At 36.5% G+C, this 27,831-nt stretch overlaps 1 long non-coding RNA gene across 1 annotated transcript in view; it reads left to right on the plus strand.

The window, feature by feature from the left end:
• Positions 1–25,229, plus strand: part of LOC141407891 (uncharacterized) — a 42,648-nt gene extending 17,419 nt beyond the window's left edge. The window contains exon 2 of the long non-coding RNA XR_012419101.1: positions 24,955–25,229. This is a non-coding gene — a long non-coding RNA (uncharacterized lncRNA). The remainder of the gene's footprint in view (positions 1–24,954) is intronic.
• Positions 25,230–27,831: the final 2,602 nt, after the last annotated feature.

Consider the following 27,831-nt stretch of genomic DNA (forward strand, 5'->3'; position numbering starts at 1 on the left):
CTCAGGGTTCAAGGACCTATGAAAAAAAGGGGAGCTTCAAAAAAATTTCAAAAGATGCTTCTAAAGACAATATACTAGAAAGAAGGTCCTTTAAAAACACATTGCATTCCCAGAATTCACATGACCACCACCTACAGATTTGACCCCAAATCTTAGATAAAGGAGTCAGACGCATCTTTGTGAATAATATTTACAAATTGTCAATATTTGAACACACTATCCATTAGAAACATGCTATCATTTTCTTTTTAAATGTTTCATTATAGAATCAAATAAATGAAAAGTAAAGAAATGAGACATAATGTTTTTACCAAGTTAATAAGACTAAAAAAAAAGGTTATTCTAAATCGTGGCAAGAGTATAGTGAGAAAATTGATATGAGTGTGAAGCAGTACAATCTTCCAGGAAAGTTGTATATTCAGAACGTAAAAATAACTGCACTCTTTGTGACTCAGTCATTCATAAAGCCTAAGGAAATATATAGGGGAAAAAATGACACAGGTTTATTTTTTTTAATGCTCACTACTATAGTATTATTTACTGCAGAGGCAGAAAATAATCTAAATGCCTAAAAGTAAGAGAATGATTACATAAATTAAGGAATATCTGTTAGGAACTGAATGTTTGCGTTCCTCCCAAATTCTTATGTTGAAATCTTAATTTCCAATTGATAGTATTAGGAAGTGGAGTCTTTGAGATCTTGAGGATGGAGCCCTCATGAATGGGATTAGAACCCTTGTAAAAAGAGATCCCAGAGAGCTCTCACCTCCTCTTTCTGCTATGTGAGGATACAAAAAGAAGTGTTTCCATCGTAATTAAAACAAAACAAAACAAAAAAAAACAGCAGTCTGCAACCTAGAAGAGGTCCTCACCAGAGCACAACCATGCATGGCACCCTGATCTTGGATGTTTAGCCTCCAGAACTGTGGAAATACATTTCTGTTTAAATAAATAAATAAATAAAATCCCATGTGACTTGCCTTCATAGAAAGCTACATACCCTTTCCCAACCAGTTAATGCAGCTATGAAACTGAACCCACATTCTGCTGTGTATAGAAGTAAACTTCAGGCACTTTGTCCCCATAGAACTAAACAAAAAAGAAAGAAAGAAAGAAAGGTAGTGCTTTGAGAAAAATGACAAAATAAATACCTATTTTTTAAAAAATCAAATAAACAACCTAATCTTCCACTTTAGTAAGCTACAAAAAGAAGAGCAAAATACACCAAAAGCTAGCACGGAGGGGAAGAATAAAGATTGGAGTAAAAATAGTGAAATAGAGAATAGGGGAAAGAAATCAATGAGACCAAAAGTTGAGTCTTTGAAAAGATCAACAAAACTAACAAATCTTTAGTGAGACTGAGCCAGAAAATAAGACGGAAGACTCAAAGTAGAAATTTTAGTAATTACAAAAATAAGAATTATAAGAATATTATAAAAATTATTTACAAAAAAGTAGATAACCTAGATAAAATGGACAAATTCATGAAATGCACAAATTACCAAAACTGACTCAAGAAGAAAGATCATATCTGAACATACCTATAACAAGAGATTAAATTAGTAACCAAAAAACTTCTCATAAAGAAAATCTCAGGACTAGATGGCTTATCCAATGAGTTATGTCAAATGTTTACGGAAGAATTAACACCACTCCTTCATAGACTCTTCTAAAATTAGAAGAGAAGGGAATACTTTCCAACTCGTTCTATAAGACCAGCATTTTTTTCTGATTCCATAACCAATAACATCACAAGAAAAGAAAACTACAAACTGACATTCCTTTAAATGTAGATAAAATGTCCTCAACAAAATATTTACAAACTGAATCCAGCAACACATAAAAATAGTTTTTAACACCGTGAGCAAGTGGAAATTATCACAGGTATGCAAGGTTAGTTCAACGTACAAAAATCAACCAATGAAACTGCATATCAATAGAGTAAAGGGCAAAAAACACATGATCACCTTTAGTGGGGCCAAAAAAAGCAGTTGACTAAATTCAACATCCTACATGATAAAAATACTCAACAGAGGTATAAATAGAAGAAAATATTCCCAATGAAAATAAAATTAAGAAAGTCATTCCAGTTACAATACTATCAAAAAAGGTTAAACCAATATGAATATATTTAACAAAAAGTGCACTGAAATCTATAAAACATCATTGAAAGAAACTAAAGGAAACCTAAAAAGTGAAAAGACATCCTGTATTTATGGACTGGAATTAAGATACAATATTCTTTGAATGCATTTACAGTTTAAATGTAATACTGATAAAATTCTAGGTGCCCTTTTGCATATACTAACAAGCTGATCTTCAAATTCATGTAGAAATGAACTTCCAGTTTGTGATCCAGCATATAAAGAGCTTGGAAGTCATTGCTCTGCCTTAGCAAGTAAAAACCTGAACCAATTGAAAAATCAACAACGCTTCTTAGATCCATTAGAGCTAGGCAAACTACTGTACTTAAAATTAGGGAAACAGGCAAATACAGAAAATCACAACTTATCAGAGTGGAAACCCCTGAGCAGATATTTACAAGGGAATCAATACCAGGATAGGAAACGACAAGTTTCTGGAACCGCTAGAGACTCAGAGTGGACAAATCTGAGTGTTAATCAATTTTGGGATGGGGCAGTCATAGAAACCCCTCCACTACACTTTTGTAAATGCTCCTCTCAAATGCTCCACCAGATTCTCTTGGTGAATATCAGAGAAAAATTCCTTCATACTTCTAATAGGAGAGGGTGAAAATAACCATTCTGAAATATGCCAGGGGACTGTTTTTAACAAGTCCTGCTTTCAAAGGAAAGTATTTTACCAGAGCCTGAAATAATGGAGTTTTTGTAACAGACTAACTGATCTGACAGAAGGGAACTGTCAAACTCAGGTTAACTGTAAATATTTGGTCCCAGCAAAGGTGCAGAGGATGGGGAGAACTGTGATGCTCTGTGAAGTTCACAGGTCAGAGGGATAGGCTCACTACAGTGCTGAGACCTAATCATAAAACCATAGATTCCTTTCCTCCCACTTCACACCTTATCATCATGTCACAGAAGGCCTGTTACTACAGTTCCACTTAACCAGTACATCATGTCCAAGTATGAAAAAAGAGTTAGATGGCATACTAAAAGAAAAAAAACAACAAAGTTTGAAGAGACAGTGCAAGCACTGGACCCAGATGTAGATATGGTAGAGATATTGGGATTATCAGACAGTGAATTTAAAACGACTGTAATTAATATGGTAAGGCTTCCAACAGATAAAGTAGACAACATGTAAGAACAGATGGGCAATGTAAGCAGAGAGATAGAAATTCTAATAAACAATCCAAAGTGAAAGGCTAGAGATAGTTTGGTAAGCTCATTAGTAGACTGGACATAGCTCACAGATGAAGGAGTCTCTGAGCTTGAAGATAGGTTAGTAGAAAATCACAAATGAAAAGTAAAAAGAACAAACACTGAAAAAAGATAGAACAGAATATCCAAGAACTGTGGAACAACTAAAGAAGGTATAAACAAGCTTAACATGGCAATATCAGAAAAAGAGAAAGGAAGACAAAAATCTTGAGGAGAAAATAATGACTGGAAATTTCCCCCAAATTAATGTCAGACACCAAACCACAGATCTAGCAAGATCAAAGAACACTACCCAGGTTAAGTGCCAAAAAAACTACACCTAGGATATATTCGAGAACAAATCTTGAAAAAACAAAAAACAGGGAGTGGGGAGATACCTATAAAGGAGCAAAGATAAGAATTACATCACGCTTCTCAGAAACCATGCAAGCAAGAAGAGAGTGGAGGGAAATAAAAGTGTTCGCTAAAAAAAACACCAAACTAGACTTCTGCACCCTATGGAATTATCTTTTAAATCTGAAAGAGAAGTAAAGACTTTCTCAGACAAACAAAAACTGAAGGAATGTCTTGCAAGTAGACCTGCCTTGCAAGAAATGTTGAAATCCTGTAAAAGAGAAGGAAAATTATATACATCAGAAACTTGGATCTACGCAAAGAAAGGGAAGGCAACAAAGAATTGGTTAAAGTAAAATGAAAATTATTAATTTTCTTATTCTTAGTTGATATAATAGAAAATAATCTGTTCAAAATAATAACAGCAATCCTCCTTTTATATATATATCCTTATATATATACATTTATATATATGCTTATATATATAAAATGGGCAAGTGAAATAAATGACATTAATGATATCAGGAACAGTAGATAGAAAATAGTAATGTGTTATTATAGGGTACTTGCACTGCACATGAAGCAGTATAGTGTTATTTGAAAGTGGACTTGGATTCATTGTAAGTGTACAATGAATTTGCCTTTGTCTGAGGCAAAGTTTGCCTTTTTCTAAGGCAAACACTAAAATAAAAAGAAATATAATTGATAAGCTAAGAAAAAGGAGAAAATACAATTACATAAAATGCTCAAACACAACCACAAAAAGCCAGAAAAAGAGTGGAAGAAAAAAATTAAAACAGATCACAAGAGTAATAAACAGAAAACAGTAACAAGTATGGTAGACATCAATCCAACTATATCAATAATCACTTCAAATGGCAATGGTCTGGATAAACCAATTAAAAGACAGATATTGTCAGAGTGGATCAAAAAACAAGACCTAGTGATATGGTGTCTACAGGAAATGCACTTTATTTTTTATTTTATTTTTTATTATTATTATACTTTAAGTTCTAGGGTACATGGGCACAACTTGCAGGTTTGTTACATATGTATTCATGTGCCAAGTTGGTGTGCTGCACCCATTAACTCATCATTTACATTAGGTATATCTCCTAATGCTATCCCTCCCTGCTCCCCGCTCCCCACAATAGGCTCCAGAGATTCTGGTATGTTGTATCTTTGTTCTCATTGGTTTCAAAGAACATCTTTATTTCTGCCTTCATTTCGTTATGTACCCAGTAGTCATTCAGGAGCAGGTTGTTCAGTTTCCATGTTGTTGAGCAGTTTTGATTGAGTTTCTTAGTCCTGACTTCTAGTTTGATTGCACTGTGGTCTGAGAGACAGTTTGTTATAATTTCTGTTCTTGTACATTTGCTGAGGAGTGCTTTACTTCCAACTATGTGGTCAATTTTGGAATGAGTGTGATGTGGTGCTGAGAAGAATGTATATTCTGTTGATTTGGGGTGGAGAGTTCTGTAGATATCTATTAGGTCTGCTTGGTGCAGAGTTGAATTCAATTCCTGGATATCCTTGTTAACATTCTGTCTTGTTGATCTGTCTAATGGTGACAGTGGGGTGTTAAAGTCTCCCATTATTATTGTATGGGAATCTAAGTCTCTTTGTAAGTCTCTAAGGACTTGCTTTATGAATCTGGGTGCTCCTGTATTGGGTGCATATATATTTAGGATAGTTAGCTCTTCCTGATGAATTGATTCCTTTACCATTATGTAATGGCCTTCTTTGTCTCTTTTGATCTTTGATGGTTTAAAGTCTGCTTTATCAGAGACTAGGATTACAACTCCTGTTTTCTTTTCGTTTTCCATTTCCTTGGTAGATCTTCCTCCATCTCTTTATTTTGAGCCTATGTGTGTCTCTGCATGTGAGATGGGTCTCCTGAATACAGCAAACTGATGGGTCTTGACTCTTTATCCAATTTGCCAGTCTGTGTCTTTTAATTGGATCATTTAGTACATTTACATTTAAGGTTAATATTTTTATGTGTGAACTTGATCCTGTCATTATGATATTAGCTGGTTATTTTGCTCATTAGTTGATGCAGTTTCTTCCTAGCATCAATGGTCTTTACATTTTGGCATGTTTTTGCAATGGCTGGTACTGGTTGCTCCTTTCCATGTTTAGTGCTTCCTTCAAGATATCTTGTAGGGCAAGCCTGGTGGTGACAAAATCTCTCAGCATTTGCTTGTCTGTAAAGGATTTTATTTCTCCTTCACTTATGAAACTTAATTTGGCTGGATATGAAATTCTGGGTTGAAAATTCTTTTCTTTAAGAATGTTGAATATTGGCCCCTACTCTCTTCTGGCTTGTAGCATTTCTGCCGAGAGAGCTGCTGTTAGTCTGATGGGCTTCCCTTTGTGGGTAACCCGATCTTTCTCTCTGGCTACCCTTAAGATTTTTTCCTTCATTTCAACTTTGGTGAATCTGACAACTATGTGTCTTGGAGTTGCTCTTCTCGAGGAGTATCTTTGTGGCGTTCTCTGTATTTCCTGAATTTGAATGTTGGCCTGCCTTACTAGGTTGGGGAAGTTCTCCTGGATGATATCCTGCAGAGTGTTTTCCAACTTGGTTCCATTTTCCCCGTCGCTTTCAGGCACACCAATCAGATGTAGATTTGGTCTTTTCACATAATCCTGTATTTCTTGGAGGCTTTGTTCATTTCTTTTTACTCGTTTTTCTCTACACTTCTCTTCTCACTTCATTTCATTCATTTGATCTTCAATCATTGATACTCTTTCTTCCAGTTGATCAAGTTGGTTACTGAAGCTTGTGCATTTGTCACGTAGTTCTCGTGTCATGATTTTCATCTCTATCTGTTCTTTTATGGTCTTCTCTGCATTGATTATATTAGTTATCCATTCATCCATTCTTTTTTCAAGGTTTTTAGTTTCTTTGCGCTGGGTACATAGTTCCTCCTTTAGCTCTGAGAAATTTGATTGACTGAAGCCTTCTTCTCTCAACTGGTCAAAGTCATTCTCCATCCAGCTTTGTTCCTTTGCTGGCGATGAACTGCATTCCTTTGGAGGGGGAGATGCGCTGTGATTTTTTGTATTTCCAACGTTTCTGCACCGCTTTTTCCCCATCTTTGTGGTTTTATCTGCCTTTGGTCTTTGATGATGGTGACATATTGATGGGGTTTTGGTGTGGGTGTCCTTCCTGTTTGTTGGTTTTCCTTCTAACAGTCAGGACCCTCAGTTGCAGGTCTGTTGGAGTTTGCTTGAGGTCCACTCCAGACCTGTTTGCCTGGGTATCAGCAGCGGAGGCTGCAGAGGATAGAATATTGCTGAACAGCGAGTGCTGCTGTCTGATTCTTGCTCTGGAAGCTTCGTCTCAGTGGTGTACCCAGCCATGTGAGGTGTCAGTCTGCACCTAGTGGGGGATGTCTCCCAGTTAGCCTACTCAGGGGTAAGGGACCCACTGGAGCAGGCAGTCTGTCCGTTCTCAGATTTCAACCTCTATGCTGGGAGAACCACTGCTCTCTTCAAAGCTGTCAGACAGGGACATTTACATCTGCAGACGTTTCTGCTGCTTTTTTTTAGCTATGCCCTGTCTCCAGAGGTGGAGTCTACAGCAGCAGGCAGGCCTCCTTGAGCTGCGGTGGGCTCCACCCAATTCGAGCTTGGCAGCTTTGTTTACCTACTTAAGCCTCAGCAATGGTGGGCACCCCTCCCCCAGTCCCACTGCTGCCTTGCAGTTAGATCTCAGACTGTTGTGCCAGCGATGAGGGAGGCTCCGTGGGCATGGGACCCTCTGGGTCAGGTGTGGGATATAATCTCCTGGTGTGCTGTTTGCTAAGACCCTTGGTAAAGCGCAGTATTAGGGTGAGAGTTACCCAATTTTCCAGGTGTTGTGTGTCTCAGTTTCCCTTGGCTAGGAAAAGGAATTCCCTTCCCCCTTGCACTTCCCAGGTGAGGTGATGCCTCGCCCTGCTTCAGCTCTTGCTGGTCGGGCTGCACCCACTGACCAGCACTGACTGTCCGACATGCCCCTGTGAGATGAACCTGGTACCTCAGTTGAAAATGCAGAAATCACTCGTCTTCTGTGTCACTCATGCTGGGAGCTGGAGGCTGGAGCTGTTCCTATTTGGCCATCTTGGGTGTCCCCCAGGGAATGCACTTCAAATATAAAGACAAATACAGGTTAAAAGTAATGTAGTTGGTAACTTCAACAACCGTCTATGAGAATAGACAGATATAGCAGGTAGAAATTCAGCAAAGGCACAGTTAAACTCAACTGTGCCATCAAACAATGGGATATAATTGACATCTATACCAAATACTTCATTCAACAGCAAAAGAATACACATTAATTTCAAGTTCACACAAACATTCTCAAAACAAATCATATTCTTGGCCATAGAATATGTCCTAACAAATTCAAAAGAATGAAAATCATACAATGTCTGCTCTCAGACTGCAATAGAATTAAACTAAAATAAATAACAGAAAGATATGTGGAAAACCCCCAAATACTTGGAGATTAAATAACACACTTCCAAATACACACAAATCAAAGAAGATATTGCAAGAGAAATTTTACAATATTTTGAACTAAATAAAAATAAAACATCAAAATTTATGAGATATAGCAAAAGCAGTGCTAAGAGGAAAATTTATAACATTGAATGCATTTATTATAAAAGAAGAAAGATCTGAGATGAGTAGTGTGAGGTTCTTCCTTAGTAAACTGAAAAATAAGAGTAGTTAATCCAAACCAAACAGAAGAAAGTTAATAAAAATTAATGTTGAAATTAATAAAATTAAGAATAGGAAATCTATAGAGAAGATCAGAAACTCAAATTTGGTCCTTTAAAAGATGGATGAAATTGATAAGACTCTAGCCTACCTAATTAAGAAAAAAAGAGAAGACACAAATTATTAATATCAGATATTAAAGAGGGGACATCACTACAGATTCCATGGACATTAAAAGAATAATAAATAAATAGTGTGAACAACTATATGCCTATGAATTAGACAACCTAGATAACATGGACCAATCTCTTTAAAGACACAGCTTATCACAATTCACACAGGAAAGGTAGATAATCTAAATATGTGTATATGTATTGAAGAAATTGGATCAATTAGTAATAACCTTTCAACACACAAAGTACCAGATCTAGATGGGTTCTTTGGTTAATTCTACCAAATATTTAAGTAATAAATTATACCAAGTCTCTACAATTTCATTGGTACGGTAGAAGCAGAGAAATTACTTTCTAATACATTATATGAGGCAAACTGACAATTAAACCACAGACACTGCGAGGAAAGAAAAATACAGGCCAATATCTCTCATGAACATGCATTCAAAAATTCTCAATAAAATATTAGCAGATTGAATACAACAATGTTTTAAAAAAAACTATACACCAAGACCAAGAGGAATTTATCACCATCTCAAGTGGGAGTATGCAAGGCTGAGTCAACATTTGAAAATCAATTAATCTAAGCCATCACATTGACAGGCTAATGAAGAAAAATAACACGGTCATATAAACAGATACAGAAAAAGCATTTGACAAAATCTAACTTTTTTATGATAAAAACCCTCAGCGAACTATGGATGGAGACTTTCTTCAGCTTGATAAGGAGCATCTATAAGAAACCTACAGCTAAAATCATACCTAATGGGCCGGGCGCGGTTGCTCAAGCCTGTAATCCCAGCACTTTGGGAGGCCGAGACGGGCGGATCACGAGGTCAGGAGATCGAGACCATCCTGGCTAACACGGTGAAACCCCGTCTCTACTAAAAAATACAAAAAACTAGCCGGGTGAGGCAGGCGCCTGTAGTCCCAGCTACTCGGGAGGCTGAGGCAGGAGAATGGTGTGAACCCGGGAGGCAGAGCTTGCAGTGAGCTGAGATCCGGCCACTGTACTCCAGCCTGGGCGACAGAGCGAGACTCCGTCTCAAAAAAAAAAAAAAAAAAAAAAATCATACCTAATGGTGAGAAACTAAAATCTTTATTTTAAATAAAATCAGGAACATGATAAACATGTCCTTTCTTGCCATTTCAATCCCATGCTTGAAATCAAAGCTAATGCAATATGAAAAAGAAATAAAAAGTATACTGATTAAAAAATAAGACATAAAACATTTTTTTCAGTGACGATATAATGGTCTATGTAGAAAATTCAAAAAATTGATTAAAAAAATAAACAAACACAAAATCCCAGAACTTATAGATAATTGTGGCAAAGTTACAGGATATGAGATAAATATTCAAAAGCCAATTGCTTTCCTCTTTACCATCAACGAGCAATTGGAATTTGAAATTTGAAACACAATACTATTTACATTAGTGTTAAAAAATAAAATACTTACATAAAAACTTAACAAAATATGTATAACAACTTTATGAGGAAAACTACAAAACTTTGAAAAGGTCAAAGAAGTACTAAATAAATGGAGATACATTTCTTGTTTATGAATATAAAGACTCAACAGTTTTAAGATGTCAGCTCTTCCCAACTTCATCTATATTTCAATGCGATACAAATCTAAATCCCAGAAAGTTATTTGTGAATATAAATTATTTCTGTATTAGTCCATTTTCACGATGCTGATAAAGACATACCCAAGACTGGGCAATTCCAAAAGAAAGAAGTTTAGTGGATTTATATTCCACATGGCTGGGGAGGCCTCACAATCATGGCAGAAGGTAAGGAGGAGCAAGTCACGTCTTACGTGGATGACAGCAGGCAAAGAGAGAGAGCTTGTGGAGGAAAACTTCCATTTTTAAAAGCACCAAATCTTGTGAGACTTATTCAATAACATGATAACAGCATGGGAAACACCTGCCCCCTTTTTTCAATTACCTCTCCATGAATTCCTCCCACAATACTTGGGAATTGTCAGAGTTATGATTCAAGATGAGATTTGGGTCAGGACACAGCCAAACCATATCAAATTCTAAAATATTTTGGAGAGGCAAAAGACCCAGAATAACCAAAACATATTAAAGAACAACAAAGTCTAGGAATCCAACTTACAAGGATAGGAAGAATCAATATCATGAAAATGGCCATACTGCCCAACATAATTTATAGATTCACTGCTATCCCCATCAAGCTACCAATGACTTTCTTCAAAGAATTGGAAAAAACTACTTTAAAGTTCATATGGGACCAAAAAAGAGCCTGCATTGTCAAGACAATCCTAAGCAAAAAGAACAAAGCTGGAGGCATCACACTACCTGACTTCAAACTATACTACAAGGCTACAGTAACCAAAACAGCATTGTACTTGTACCAGAGATATAGACCAATGGAACAGAACAGAGCCCTCAGAAATAATACCATACATCTACAACCATCTGATCTTTGACAAGCCAGACAAAAACAAGAAATGGGGAAAGGATTCCCTATTTAATAAGTGGTGCTGGGAAAACTGGCTAGCCATATGTAGAAAGCTGAAACTGGATCCCTTCCTTACTTACACCTTATACAAAAATTAATTCAAGATGGGTTAAAGACTTAAATGTTACACCTAAAACCATAAAAACCCTAGAAGAAAACCAAGGCAATACCATTCAGGACACAGGCATGGGTAAGGACTTCATGAGTAAAATACCAAAAGTAATGGCAACCAAAGTCAAAATTGACAAATGGGATCTAATTAAACTAAAGAGCTTCTGCACAGCAAAAGGGATTACCATCAGAGTGAACAGGCAACCTACGGAATGGGAGAAAATGTTTACAATCTACCCATCTGACAAAGGGCTAATATCCAGAATCTACAAATAACTTAAACAAATTTACAAGAAAAAATCAAACAACCCCATCAGAAAGTGGGCAAAGGATATGAACAGACACTTCTCAAAAGAAGATATTTATGCAGCCAACAGACACATGAAAAAATGCTCGTCATCACTCGCCATCAGAGAAATGCAAATCAAAACCACAATGAGATATCATCTCACACCAGTTAGAATGGCAATCATTAAAAAGTCAGGAAACAACAGGTACTGGAGAGGATGTGGAGAAATAGGAACACTTTTACACTGTTGGTAGGAGTGTAAAGTTCAACCATTGTGGAAGATAGTGTGGCGATTCCTCAAGGATCTGGAACTAGAAATACCATTTGACCCAGCCATCCCATTACTGGGTATACACCCAAAAGATTACAAATCATGCTACTATAAAGACACATGCACATGTATGTTTATTGAGGCACTATTCACAATAGCAAAGACTTGGAATCAACCCAAATGTCCATCAGGATTAAGAAAATGTGGCACATGTACACCACGGAATACTATGCAGCCATAAAAAAGGATGAGTTAATGTCCTTTGTAGGGACATGGATGCAGCTGGAAACCATTATTCTGAGCAAACTATCACAAAGACAGAAAACCAAACACTGCATGTTCTCACTCATAGGTGGGAATTGAACAATGAGAACACTTGGACACAGGATGGTGAACATCACACACCAGGGCCTGTCGTGGTAGAGTGGGGGGAGCGGGGAGGGATAGTATTAGGAGATATACCTAATGTAAATGACGAGTTACTGGGTGCAGCACACCAACATGGCACATGTATACATATGTAACAAACCTGCAAGTTGTGCACATGTACCCTAGAACTTAAAGTATAATAATAAAAATATTAATAATAAAGAACAACAAGATCAGGGGATTGACAGTTTCTGACTTTAAAACAATATAAGCCTTGGCAAAGGATTTGCAAAAGAATAGACAAGTAGCTCAATGGAGTGGAATAGAGGGCCCTGGAATAGACCCACATAAATATAGTCAATTGATCTTTGACAAAGATGCAAGGGCAATTCAATGGAGAAAGGATAGCATTTTCAACAAATGGTGCTAGAATAACTGGACATCTACTTTTAAATAAATAAATCTAGACAGACCTTACACAAAGATTAACTTACACCTTTTGGAAAGATTAACTCAAACTTGATCATTACCTAAATGTAACAAACTATAAAACTCCTAGAAGATAATATAGGAGAAAATCTTGGTGACCTTGGGTATGATATATATTTTACAAATCTTGCAAATTAGCATGATTAAACATTATGTTGCTTAGGGATACACTCATATATGATTATGATTTCGAAAAAAGTAAAAAATTAGCCAGGTGTGATGGCGGGTGCCTGTAATCCCAGCTACTCAGGAGGCTGGGCAGGAGAATTGCTTGAACTCAGGAGGTGGAGGTTGCAATGAGCCAAGATCAAGCCACTGCACTCCAGCCCAGGTGACAGAGCGACTCCATCTCAAAAAAAGAAAAGAAAAGAAAAGAAAAAGAAAAAAGTAAAAAGTAACCACAAGATGGGGATGCTTGTTATTGGTAGGGTGAAGTCAGAGTGAGGTGAGGGTGAGATAGAAATGGAACTAAACATTAGTAGTATTCTTGTTAAGTGGTAGCTTATTGGTGCTCTTTTTTGACATTTTTTAATTTCAATAGGTTTTGAGGGAACAGGTGGTGTTTGGTTAAACAAATAAGTTCTTTAGTGGTGATTTCTGTGATTTTGGTGCACCCATCACCTGAGCAGTGTACACTGTACACAATGTATAGCCTTTTATCCCTCACCCCCTCCCTCTCTTTCCCCGGAGTCCCCAGAGTCCATTGTATCATTCTTATGTCTTTGAATCTTCATAGCTTAGCTCCCACTTATGAGTGAGAACATAAGATGTTTGATTTTCCATTCCTGAGTTACTTCACTTAGAAGAATGGTCTCCAATTCCATCCAGGCTCCTGCAAATGCCATTATTTTGTTCCTTTTTATGACTGGGTAGTATTCCATGGTGTGTGTGTGTGTGTGTGTGTGTGTGTGTGTGTGTGTGTGTATTTATATATATGTCACATTTTCTTTATCCACTCGTTGATTGGTGGGCATTTGGGCTGGTTCCATATTTTTGCAATTGTGAATTGTGTTGCTCTAAACCTGCATGTGCAAGTGTCTTTTTCATATGACTTCTTTTCCTCTAGGTAGATACCCAGTAGTGGGATTGCTGGATCAAATGGTAGCTCTACTTTTAGTTCTTTAAGAAATATCCACACTGTTTTCCATAGTGATTGTACTAGTCTACATTCCCACCAGCAGTGTAAAAGTGTTCCCTTTTCACTACATCCATGCCAACATCTATTATTTTTTTATTTTTTAATTATGGCCATTCTTGCAGGAGTAAGGTGGTATCACATTGTGGCTTTGATTTGCATTTCCCTGATCATTAGGGGTGTTGAGTATTTTGAAAAAACTATATTCTGTGTGATTCCAGTTGTGGGCTAGGGGAGAGAGAAATGAGTAAGTGGAACACAGAGGATTTTTAGGGCAGATAAATTATTTTGTTTGATATTATAATAGTGAAATATTTATCATTTTACACTTGTCAAAACCCATAAAACCAATAACACCAACAGTGAAACCTCATCTATGCTGTGTACTTTGGGTGATAATAATGTGCCAGTGTAGATCCCTTGAATGTAATAAATGTACTGCTCTGGTGTAAAATTTGGGTGGGGGAGGCTATGTGTGGTTGGGGATATGCGGGAATTCCGTGTACCTTCTGCCCAATTTTTCTGTGAGTGCGCTAAATGTATATTTTTTTAATTGACATGGTAATGAAAGAGATAAAAATAGTAAAAACAAACTTCAAAAAAGAATAAAGTTAGAGAATTCACACTTCCAGTTTCAAAACTTACTACAAAGCTCCAGGAATCAATACTGTGTGGTATGGATGTAATGGTAGACACATAGATCAATGCAATATAATTGAAAGTCCAGAAATAAATTCATACTTTATGATGAATTAATTTTTGACAGGGGTGATAAAAAAATTTAATGGAGGAAAATATAGCCTTTGCAGCAAATGGTATCGGAACAGCTATGTATCTACCTGAAAAAGAATGAATTTAGAGTCAAATCTCAGAATATACAAGAATTAAGTTAAAATGAATCAAAGACCTAAATGTAAGAGTGAAAATGATAAAACTCTTAGAAGAAATCTTAGTTGTAAGTCTTTGTGACCATGTATTAGCCAATGGTTTTTTTAGATATGATACCAACAACACAAGCAATGAAATATTGATTAATTGGACTTCATAAAAATCAAAAGTAATTATGCTTCAAAGGACACTATTAATAAAGTAAAATAAACCCTACATAATGGGAAAAATATCTGCAAATCATATAGCTGATAAGAGACTAATGTTTATAATATATAAGGAACTTGTAATTCTACACTAAAAAGACAAATAACCCAATTTTAAAATGGGCAAAGGTTTGAATAGACATTACTTCAAAGAAAGTATACTAATGGCCAATAAGACCACATCGTTAACCATAGGAAGGTGCAAATCACAACCAAAATGATGACCTACCACTAGAATAGCTATAATCAAAACACAGACAATAACGAGTGTTGGTGAGGATGTGGAAAAATTAGTCTTCTTGCATTGTTGGTGGGAATGTTAGTTATTAGACAGTGTGGTTGCTTTGGAAAACAGCTTTGCAGTTTCTATACACACACACACACATACACACATATATGTATATATATATACTCCAGAAATTCTATTCCTAGATATATATAAACTTGTACCTGAAGTTTCATAGTAGCCTATTTATAATTGCCAAAAAGTAGAAAAAGCCTAATTGTTCAACAACTCATGAATGGATAAACAAAATATATAAAAAGTTACTTTTATACGTGCTGCAACATGGAAAAACCTTGCAAATATTATGCTAAGTGAAAGAAACCAGACACAAAGACCACATATTGTGTGATCTAGTTTACATAAAATTTCCAGAAAAAGACAATCCATACAGACAAAAAGTAGATTTGTAGTTGGCAGGGTCTTGGGAGAGAGGAAAATGAGGAGTGAGTGCTGGTGAGTATGAGGTTTCTTTTTGGGGGTGATGAAAGATTCTAGAATTAGATAGTTGTGATGCCAGCATATCTTCATTAATATACTGGAAACCACTGAATTGTACATTTTACTAAGGTGAATTTTAAGGTTTATAAATTATATCTAAATTGAAAATTTTTCTGAAAGAATATGTATTGCCAGTTCAGCCATTTGCTAATTGTGTGACCTTCGGAGAGTTGCTTAGCCTATTTCATAGGATTGCTGTGAGAAAAAAAGATTGATGTATGAAAAACACCTTAAACACTGCCTTCCACATAATAAGCATTCAATAAACATTAGCTATTACAGGTTGAGTATTCCTTATCTGAAATGATTGGGACCAGAAGTGTTTTGGATTTTTGATATTTCTAGATTTTCTGAATATTTGCATTATTAGATATCTTGGGGATAGGACTGAAACCTAAATATGAAACTCACTCATGTTTCACATACATCTTACACACATAGCGGGAAGGTAATTTTATACCATATTGTTAGTAACTTTGTGCATGAAACAAAGTTTCTGTACACAACATCAATTGTGGAATTTTCCACTTGTGGCATCATGGTCAGTGCTCAAAAAGTTTTGAATTTTGGAGCATTTTGGGTTTGGGATTTTTGGATTAGGGATGCTCATGCTATATTTTCAACTGTATTTATATCATGTTTCATTATCATAATAGGACAAAAAGAGGTTTTTAATAAATGTATAACTTCTTCTGTTTTCTAAAAACCCCATTTCATCCCTTGATATTAAAATTATCCTTTTCTGAGGCATGGCTTCTGTCATCCACCCGGTCAGTTTTCCACTCCTCAGCCGTTAACCATGACCCACTCTGCCAGGTTTTCATTTGTCAATCGTCTTGTAGGTGCCCCCAGAAGTTCTCCAGCACTGCTTTCATTGACTTCTTAAAAGCATCCACCTTTGGCTAGGTTTGCAGTTTCACTTAGGAATTGAATTGTGCTGTATCTGTCTCAAATTGTTGGGGGTTTACAAAAATGAGTCAATTGGCCAAAATGCAAACAGACTTAGAAATTAGTCAGATGGGCAAAGATAGATGACTAATTTTCAGTGGGGTGAGATGCTTAGGGGAAAACACAATTTTTAAACAGTTTATTCATGGATATTTTCATGTTGTGATGATTTTTGCTCTCTTAGTCAAACTCCTGCCTCCAAGGATGTTAATACGAAACGCACAGAAAACTATGGCCCCTTACACCTCCTCACTTAACGTTTTACACTCTCAATGTGTATGAAATGGAGGGGCATCAAATAACACATCGGGCCAAATGCAATATGGCTGGATGCTAAATCAGTATTTGGGTGAAACCAAGACAGAAAGCAAATATCGTATCATTTAGAATGAACTTCTGGAATACCAAAATAAATCTAAAATGTTATCAAAAAGAAATTCTACTGTCATTATAATTGTATTAATTAGAATTTTGAGTGGTCACATTTTAAAATTTTGATGACACAGTGCCAGAATATCACCTACCAGAGTACATTGTGCTTGCCATACTATGCCTTAGTGATATTAAATTGATGTTCACTGTTAATTGATAGGCAAAACGTTTTTGGCTGGATCTACCAGCCTAGGTGACATTTATACCAAATATTTAAGTTTTCTTTTTTCTTTTAACTCCTGAACTTAAAGATTTCAATGGTGATAAAAATTTTACTAAAACATGACACTTTTTCTGCTTTAAGAAGATACTTTTCAAATATTTTCAGAGCCAAAGTTAAGGTGATACCTGTATCTAGATATAAATAAGGATACATATACAAGCAGCAGTATTATTTTTATGTGGACTTGCTGTAACACACAATTACTTGAGAAAATTTTGTCCCTTAGTTCAAATGTAGAAACATAGTAACAGTGATATAATTAACTTTCAGGATAACAAAATTATCTCCGACTTTCCATCAGCATCTTCCTTTTCAGTACATTGTCTGAACTAAATTAATATGAAGACCTCTATGACAGATAACATGTTTTTTTTTTTCAAATTGTAGTTTCGAGATATCGCATTTTGGTAACTTTTCAGTAGTTTCCAGCAAATGAAGTATTTTCTCTGAGAGTATGCATTCTTGTTAGTAATTCCTTCTGTAAGTTTTGCATACTGCACAATGCAGTGTTAAATATTTTCATTTATTTATTTATTTGTCCATGCAGTCCACTTAAACATGTAACAGCTGCTCTGTATCTGGTGTGCATGTCTGGTGCAAACACCTGGCAAGACAGCTCCAGAATCTCCTGTATCTTTCATAGTCTGCCTGTGGCTGAAGAAGAATGAAGAACGTGGCTCACAATTTATCTACTTCTGGCCAGTAATTTTCTTTCATTACCTTCTGCTTTATTTTCAACACATGACTGGAAGATATACACAAAACATGGCGTCCTTGTGAGCTCCTCATTCATTCCCGGCCTTCGCAATGTATGTTTCATTGTCAGTTGCATGGGTCTTTCCTTTACTGAATTTCCATGCCAAGAATGCTTCTTTAGCAGATTCATGTCTTACTAGCTAGGAGAAACTAAAGTAATTATTAGTAAGATATCCACCATGCTATCAAAGATAAAAAAGACCTCTTCTTTTCCATGTCCAAAGGCCTGACTCAAGCTACAAAAACAGCATATTAAGTAAGATTATTACCCTTTTTGAGTATAGTATTGTAGAATTCAGTAAAATACCCTTGTAACATTTTTAGAAGAAACTTTTCACATAGGATTCATAACTTTATTTAAAACTGCTGAGATGATTGCAATCTAAAGCTCTTATTTTGACATATTTTTATTTAAAAACCAAGTGCCTGTTAACACTATAAAGAATTTTCTTATTAAAACACTTTGAATTCTTTCATTTTGAATTTATACTACTGAGAACAAAATGTTTATTTTTACATAGTTTTCAAAAATTTTTTTCTTCATTCTTTTTTATCGTATTTGGACTGAAGATGTTTTATCACAGAATTTTAGGGATTTTTTTTCTTCTCTATGGAATCTTGAGGTAGCAAAGTTGAGGTCCTGATTTTAATTTGTCCTTCTTCATAAGATATGAAAAAGTCCTACATAAGATGTTTTCTTAAAAGATTTATAGATTAAATGGCATTAAATAACTAAAAATTAATACAGTTCTTAAATGTTATTTAATGCTATAGATAGATGCTGGTATACCAAATAATGGTATTATTATTACTGTTTTACCTTATGTTTTTGTTATGGATTGAATTGTATCCCACCCAAATTCATACGTTGAAGCCCAAACTCCCAATATGACTGCATTTGGAGATAGAAGATAATAGGGGTTAAATGTCATCATGCAGTAGGACCCTAATCCAAAAGGCTGCCTGCAAGTCAGTAAGAGGCTTCGCCAGAAGCCAACCATGCTAGATCCTTGATCTTGGACTTCCAGCTTCCAGAATTGTGAGAAAATAAATTTCCATTGTTTAAGCCATCCAGTCAGTGGTATTCTGTTATGCAGCTTAAGCAGACTAATACAATTATTATTCAATTTTTGATAAACATTTGTTTGTTCAGAAAGGATGAAATAGTTGGTTTTATTGAAGTTATTTAGGTAATGCTTTCAGTTTTAAAATTTATAACAATTATCGATCTCTTTGTTAAAATATTTGAAAATGCTACTTACTTTTATACATAAATTTAATGATTCACAATCATTAATTAGCACAACACTCTACTCTTACAATGATAAATATATATTTATACTTTGATATAATGTCAACATTTACAGACTTGTTACTTCACGTTATCTCTAGAATGCTTGCCTGTAGAGTTGGCCTTTTGTATCCACTGGTTCTGCATCCATGGATTCACCCAACAGTGGATCAAAAATATTCAGAAGAAAAATTTCACAAAGCAAAACTTGAACTTGCTGTGCACTGAGTACTACATTGAATCCATGCTAATGAAGTGATGTGTGGCATTGTATTAGGTATTATAAGTAATAGAGATAATTTAAAATTTACAGGGGGATGTGCATGAGTTACATGCAAACACTATGCCATTTTATATAAGGGACTCCATGGGTATAGGGAGGAGGTCTCCATGGGGATAGGGAGGTGGCCTGGAAACAATCCCCCATGGACAAGGAGGGATGATTATATTTGAAGATAAATATTCAGATATTGAAATCTAAAGGTCATGTTTTATTCTTGTTATTGGCATTGTCTCTGATTGGATATGTTACCTATGCAATCACTTGATCATTCATGAAATACAATATACGGCTGTTGCAAAATAGAGTGGTGAAATAGGCAAATTAGGCTATTTCTAGTGCTAAAGACTGAGGTCAGGCAAAGGCAAATAGCAGATCAGAGTACAATATTGAGGCCAAAGCTAAACTTTGATACATCCCTAAATTTGGTGCCAGCACTTCTTATTAAACATGATTAAATTCAAAATGCCTAAGTGATCACTAACAGACCAGAGACTCAGATCTTGTTTGGGAATGCAAATGTTATTTTTTGAATAACTTTAATTTATGATGTGAAAACTTTTGCAGCTTTGTTGAGGTGTCTATAATCAAAACCAGACAGCATTTGAACATTCTGTACAGAATGAACTAAATGGATGAGTTCTTTCACTCTCCAAGAGCTTATTCTCTGAAGCTTTCAATCACAGTGTGCCTGCCCCTCAGACCTAATGAAGCCCATCTGAATGCCCCAGATGCCTCGGAGTGGAGGTAGTCATTTGAGCAATTGAAGCAGATCCTTAGGTAACAGCCTCACTGAAGAAGGGCCCTTATTCCCAGAATAGCACAAGCAATTCTCTGGCAGTCTGACTTGATGGGTGTGTTGGTGAAGAGTATGTATTTAATAAGTTGTGTTTTCTTTTTCATTTAGTTCAAAATGTTTGTTCATTTCTCTTGAGACTTCTTCTTTGACCTATATTTATTTTAAAGTGTGTTTTTAATACCCGAATATTTCAGAATTTTCTAGCTCTCTTTCTGTTATTGATTTCTAGTTTAATTCCATTGTGGTTTGAGAACATGCTTTACATAATTTATATTCTTTTAAATTCATTAAGGTGTATTTTATTTTATTATTTTATTTTTTTATTTTATTTTATTTTTTTTTGAGACGGAGTCTCGCTCCGTCGCCCAGGCTGGAGTGCAGTGGCCGGATCTCAGCTCACTGCAAGCTCCGCCTCCTGGGTTTGCGCCATTCTCCTGCCTCAGCCTCCTGAGTAGCTGGGACTACAGGCGCCCGCCACCTCGCCCAGCTATTTTTTTGTATTTTTTAGTAGAGACGGAGTTTCACTGTGTTAGCCAGGATGGTCTCGATCTCCTGGCCTCGTGATCCGCCCGTCTCGGCCTCCCAAAGTGCTGGGATTACAGGCTTGAGCCACCGCGCCCAGCTTAAGGTGTATTTTATAATCCAGAATGTGGTCAATCTTAGTGAAAGTATCATGTGAGCTCGAGAAGAATGTTTATTCTGCTGTTGTTGGATGGAGTAGTCTATAAATGTCAAGTTGACTGATAGCGCTGTTCAAATCAACTATATTCTTACTGATTTTCTGCCTGCTTCATCAATCATAAACTGAAAGTGGGTGTTGAATTCACCAATAATAATAGTGATGTTTTTCTGTTTCTCTTTGTGGTTTTATTAGTTTTTGCTTCATGTATTTGGATGCTCTGTTACTAGGTGCATATACACTTAGGATTGTTATGCCTTCTTAGATAGTTCACCCCTTAATCACTTTGTAATACCCTTTTGGTCTCTGATTTTTTTTGTCCTGAAGTCAGCTTTGTCTGAAATTAATTTAGTCACTCCAGTTTTCTTGATTAGTGTTAGCATGGTATACTTTCTCTATCTCTTCACTTTTAACCTACCTGGATCTTTATATTCAAAGATGGTTTCTGATAAACACTGTAATTTGGGTTTTGTTTTTTAATCCACTCTGACAATTCTTGTCTTTTAATTGGTGGATTTAGACCATTTGCATGAGTTAATTATTGATACAATTAGATTGATATCTACTGATTTGGGGCAGGCAAGCCCCAAAGTTGGAGTTCAGCCTAGGAGGGTTCTTGGCTTACCACCGGAAAGAATTCAAGGGTGAGCCAGTGGTGTTAGACAGCAACTTTTATTGAAGCGGCTGTGTACAGCAGTGACAGAGGAACTGCTCCTTGCAAAGCAGGGCTACCCCACAGGCAGTGTGCCCAGAGAAGTCACCCAGAAGCAGTTCTGTAGTCATATTTGTACCCACTCATAATTATATGCAAATTAAAAGGTCAATTATGCAGACATTTCTAGAAAAACAGTGATAACTTCTGGGTTGTCAGGTTGTTGCCATGGAAAGAGGCAGTCACTTCTGGATGTTGCCATGGCAATGGTAAGCTGACATGGCACACAGTGGGTGTGTCTTATGGAAAGCTGCTTCTGCGCCATCCCTGTTTCTGCTAGTTCTCAATTTGGCCCAGTGTCCAAGCCCCACCCACTAGATTGAGTACCACCTCCTACTTACACTGCCATATTTCTAACTGTTTTCTATTAATTTCACTTGCTCTCTTTCCCTTCTTTTTTTTCTGCCTTTTCTAGTTTTAATTGAGCATTTTATATGATTTCTTTTTTTTCTCCTCTCTTAGCATAAAATCTATACTTCCTTTTAAAAATTTCTTAGTGGTTGGCCTAGAATTTGTAATATACATTTACAACTTATCTGAGTCCACTTTCAAATAACACGATGCCACATCACATGTAATGTAGCTACCTCATAACAACAGAGTATTCTCAATTCTTCCTTCCCATCCCTTATGACATTGCTGTCATTCACTGCATTTATCCATATGCTATAATCACCCAGTACATTGTTATAGCACATAAAATACTACTGTAATTTTAAACAAAGGTATCCTTTAGATCAATAAAAATAAAAATAACAATTTTTATTTTACTTTCATTTATTTCTTTTCCAGTGGTCTTCCTTTATGTAGATCCAAGCTTCTGACCTATATAATTGTTTTTTTCCATGAAGAACTTTTTTCTTGCAGGGCAGGTGTGCTAGCAATGGATTTCCTCAGTTTCTATTTTACTGAGAAAATCCTTTATTTCTCCTTTTGTTAGGATAATTTCACTGAATATGAAATTCCATATTTTTCTTTTTCACTGCTTTACATATTTCAGTTCATTCTCTGCTTGCTTTCATGGTTTCTGATGAGAAGTCCTCTGAAATTCTTATCCTGTTTCTCTATAGATACTCGTTTTTTTCTCCTTTGTCTTTTAAGAGTTTGTCATTGGGCTGGGTGCAGTGGCTCATGCCTGTAATTCCAGCACTTTGGGAGGCTGAGGTAGGTGGATCGCCTGAGGTCAGGAGTTCAAGACCAGCCTGGCCAACATGATGAAATGCCATCTCTACTAAAAATACAAAAATCAGCCAGGCATGGTGCCACAAGCCTGTATTCCCAGCTACTCTGGAGACTGAGACAGGAGAATCTCTTGAACCCGGGAGGTGGAGGTTGCAGTGAGCCAAGAGCATGCCACTGTACTCCAGCCTGGGCAACAGAGCAAGATTCTGTCTCAGAGAAAAAAAAAAAAGTTTCTCATGGGTTTTCTGTAGTTTGAATATAATATGCCTAGGTGTTTGCTTATTTATTTATTTATTTATTTATTTATTTTTATCTTGATGTTCTTTAAAATTCTGACATTTTTACTTCAAATATTTTTTCTGCTCCATTTTTTTCTCCTTCTGATATTCCAATTATGTGTATGTTATACCTTTTGAAATTTCCCCACAGTTTTAGGATATTTTGTTTTGCTTTTTTAATTCTTGTTTTGTGTGTGTTTGTACTACCTCTGTTTGGGAACTTTCTACTGGCATAGCCTCAATCTCTCTTTGTTCAACTGATGAGCCCATTTAAGGCTTTATCATAAACTTCATTTCTGTTACAGTGCTTTTGATTTGTAGAATTTCTTTTTGTTTATTTCTTAGAGTTTTCAGCTGTCTGCTGATATTACCTGTGTGTTCTTGCATGTTGTCTACTTTTTCCATTACAGCCCTTGACGTATTAATCATGGCTATGTTTTTCTTTTTGCCCAGCTTTATTGAGGTACAATTGACAAAATCTATGTGTATTTATGGTGTACAATGTAATCTTTTGTTTTTTAAAAAAATTTTAATTTGATAAATAAAAATTTTATATATGTGTCATATACAACATGTTTCAAAATATGTAGACATTGTGGAATGGCTAAATCTAGCTAATCATGCTTACAGGCGTGGCTCATTTTATTGTGCTTCAATTTATTGTGCTTTGAAGATACTGTATATTTTACAAGTTGAAGGTTTGTGGCAACCCTGCATCAAAGCAACTCTGTTGGTGCCATATATATATTTTTTTAATTTATTTATTATTATTATACTTTAAGTTGTAGGGTACATGTGCATAACGTGCAGGTTTGTTACATATGTATACTTGTGCCATGTTGCTGTGCTGCACCCATCAACTCGTCATTTACATCAGGTATAACTCCCAATGCAATCCCTCCCCCCTCCCCCCTCCCCATGATAGGCCCCGGTGTGTGATGTTCCCCTTCCTGAGTCCGAGTGATCTCATTGTTCAGTTCCCACCTATGAGTGAGAACATGCGGTGTTTGGTTTTCTGTTCTTGTGATAGTTTGCTAAGAATGATGGTTTCCAGCTGCATCCAAGTCCCTACAAAGGACTCAAACTCATCCTTTTTTATGGCTGCATAGTATTCCATGGTGTATATGTGCCACATTTTCTTAATCCAATCTGTCACTGATGGACATTTGGGTTGATTCCAAGTCTTTGCTATTGTGAATAGTGCTGCAATAAACATACGTGTGCATGTGTCTTTATAGCAGCATAATTTTGCAAATCAAAACCACAATGAGATACCATCTCACACCAGTTAGAATGGCAATCATTAAAAAGTCAGGAAACAACAGGTGCTGGAGAGGATGTGGAGAAATAGGAACACTTTTACACTGTTGGTGGGATTGTAAACTAGTTCAACCATTATGGAAAACAGTATGGCGATTCCTCAAGGATCTAGAACTAGATGTACCATATGACCCAGCCATCCCATTACTGGGTATATACCCAAAGGATTATAAATGGTGCCATATTTTCAATAGCGTATTCTCACTTTGTGTCTCTGTATTCACATTTTCATAATTCTTGCAGTATTTCAAGCTTTGTCATTATTATAATTATATCTGTTATGGTGATCTGTGACAAGTCATCTTTGATGGCACTACTGTAATTGTTTTGGAGCACCACAAACTGTGCACATACAGGATGACAAGTTTAATCAATAAATGCTGTGTTCTGACTGCTTCACTGACCTATAGTTCTCCTGTCTCTCTCCCTCTCCTCAGGCCTCCCTATTCCCTGAGACAGAACGATATTGAAATTGGGCCAGTTAATAACTCTACAATGGTAAGTGTTCAAGTAAAACAGTGAGTCACCCATCTCTCACTTTCAACTCATAGCTAAAAATGATGCAGCTTAGTGAAGAAGGCATGTTGAAGGCCAAGAAAGACTGAAACCTAGATCTCTTGCACCAAACAGTTAACCAAGTTGTGACAGCAAAGGAAAAGTTCTTTGAGGAAATTAAAACTACTACTCCAGTGAACACACAAATAAAAAGAAAGGAAAACAGCCTTATTGCTGATATGAAAGTTTTAGTGGTCTGGATAGAAGATCAAACCAGCCACAACATTCCCTTAAGCCAAAGTGTAATCCAGAGAAAGGCCCTAACTCTCTTAACTTCTGTGAAGGTTAAGAGAGGTGAGTTAGCTGCAGAAGAAAAGTTGGAAGCTAGTAGAGATTGGTTCCTGAGGTTTAAGGAAAGGAGCCATCTCTGTAACAGAGAAGTCCATGGTGAAGCAGCAAGTGCTGATGTGGGTGCTACAGCAAGTTATCCGGAATAGCTAACTAAGATTATTGGTGGAGGTGGCTACACTAAACAACAGATAGTTAATGTATATGAGACAGCCTTCTATTAGAAGAAGATGCCATCTAGAACTCTAAAAGCTAGAAAGAAGTCAATGCCTGGCTTCAGAGCTTCAAAGGACAGGCTGACTCTCTTGTTAGGGGATAATGCAGCTGTTGATTTTAACTTGAAGCCAATTCTCACTTATCATTCTGAAAAGTCTAAGCCCTTAAGAATTATGCTAAATCTGCTCTGTCTGTGCTCTATAAATGGAACAACAAAGCCTGGATGGCAATACATCTGTTCACAGCATGGTTTTAAGCCCACTGTTGAGACCTACTGCTTAGAAAAAAAATAGTTTTTAAATATTACTATTCATTGACAATGCACCTGGCCACCAAGAACTCTGATGGAGGCGTACAAGGAGATTAATGTTGTATTCATGCCTGCTAACACAACATCCAATCTGCAGCCTAGACCAAGGAGTAATTTCAACTTTTAAGTCTGATTATTTAAGAGCTACTTTTCATATGGCTATAGCTGACTTAGAGAGTTATTCCTCTGATGAATCTGGGCAAAGCAAATTGGAAATCTTCTGGAAATAAGTCAGCATTATAGATACCATTAGGAATATTCATAATTCATGGGGGGAGGTCCGAATATCAACATTAACACAAGTCTGAAAGAAGTTGACTACAGCCCACATGGACGATTTTGAGGGGTTCAAGATTTCGATAGAAGAACAGCAGATGTGGTCGAAATAGCAAGAGAAATAGAATTAGAAGTGGAGCCTGATGTGTCTGAATTTCTCTACTCTTATGATAAAACTTTAATGAACGAGGAATTGTTTCTTTAGGATGAGCAAAGAAAATGGTTTATTAAGATGGAATCCACTTCTGGTGAAGATGCTGTGAATATTTTTGAAATGATAACAAAGAATGTCAGCTATTACATAAACTTAGTTGATAAAGTAGCAGCAGGGTTTGAGAGGATTGACTCCAGTTTTGAAAGAAGTAGCATTCTTTCAAAATGCTATCAAACAACATTGCATCCTACAGAGAACTCTTTCATAAAAGGAGGAGCCACTTGATGTAGCAAACTTCACTGTTGTTTTAAGAAATTGCCATAACCACTCCAACCTTCAGCAACCATCATCTTTATCAGTCAACAGTCATCAACATTGATGAAAAGGCCTCCACAGAAAGATGATTATGACTCACTGAAGGCTCAGGATATTGTTAGCATTTTTTAGTAATAAAATATTTTAAAATTAATCTATGTACATTATTTTTTAGAAATAATGCTATTGCACACATTAGGTTATAGTATAGTGTAAACATAACTTTTATATGCACTGGGAAACAAAAAAAATTGTGTGACTCTCTTTTTTTTTTTTTTTTTTTTTTTTTTGAGACAGTCTGGCTCTGCCGCCCAGGCTGGAGTGCAGTGGCCGGATCTCAGCTCACTGCAAGCTCCGCCTCCCGGGTTCACGCCATTCTCCTGCCTCAGCCTCCCGAGTAGTTGGGACTACAGGCGCCCGCCACCGCGCCCGGCTAGTTTTTTGTATTTTTTAGCAGAGACGGGGTTTCACCGTGTTAGCCAGGATGGTCTCGATCTCCTGACCTCATGATCCGCCCGTCTCGGCCTCCCAAAGTGCTGGGATTACAGGCTTGAGCCACCGCGCCCGGCCGTGACTCTCTTTACTGCAATATTTGCTTTGTTTCAGTGGTCTAGAACTAAACCCACAACATCTCTGATGTATACCTGTACTTTTACTTCCCTGTTTAATCATTTCAAAATCTATGTCATATCTGAGCTTGATTGCAATGCTTCTTTTTTCTCTTCAGGCTGTGTTTTTTCTTCCTTTTTAGCATGGCTTGTAATTTGTTATTGAAAGCCAGACATGATGTATTAGGTAATAAGAACTGAGGTAAAAGCCTCAGTGTGAGATCTTAGGTTAATCTATCCAGGAGTTGGGTTGTGTCTAATGTTTGCTATACCAGCAGGTGTCAGAGGCTTCAAATTTATCTGATATTTTAGTTTTTGTTTTCCCTGTTGCCTTTGGGCTTCCCCATTGCCTTTGGGCTTCTTAAATAAAGTCTGTGCCTTGCAGCTCTTTCAGCTGTAATCCAGTGTTATTATACTAAAACTCTATTGATGTAGTGGTAAGGTATGAGGAAAACAAAGTATTCTATAACTGTATAGTCTTTTAACAGGTCTGTGTCCTTGGACTATGATCTTCACAAGTGCTTCTTAGCTTTTCTCCTCCCGTTAGGTTCTGGCAAAATCCTTTCTTTTGGAACATAAGCATATGCTATGG

The sequence above is a fragment of the Macaca fascicularis genome, chromosome 10 (genome assembly GCF_037993035.2).
Source record: "Macaca fascicularis isolate 582-1 chromosome 10, T2T-MFA8v1.1".
Lineage (NCBI taxonomy): Eukaryota > Metazoa > Chordata > Mammalia > Primates > Cercopithecidae > Macaca > Macaca fascicularis.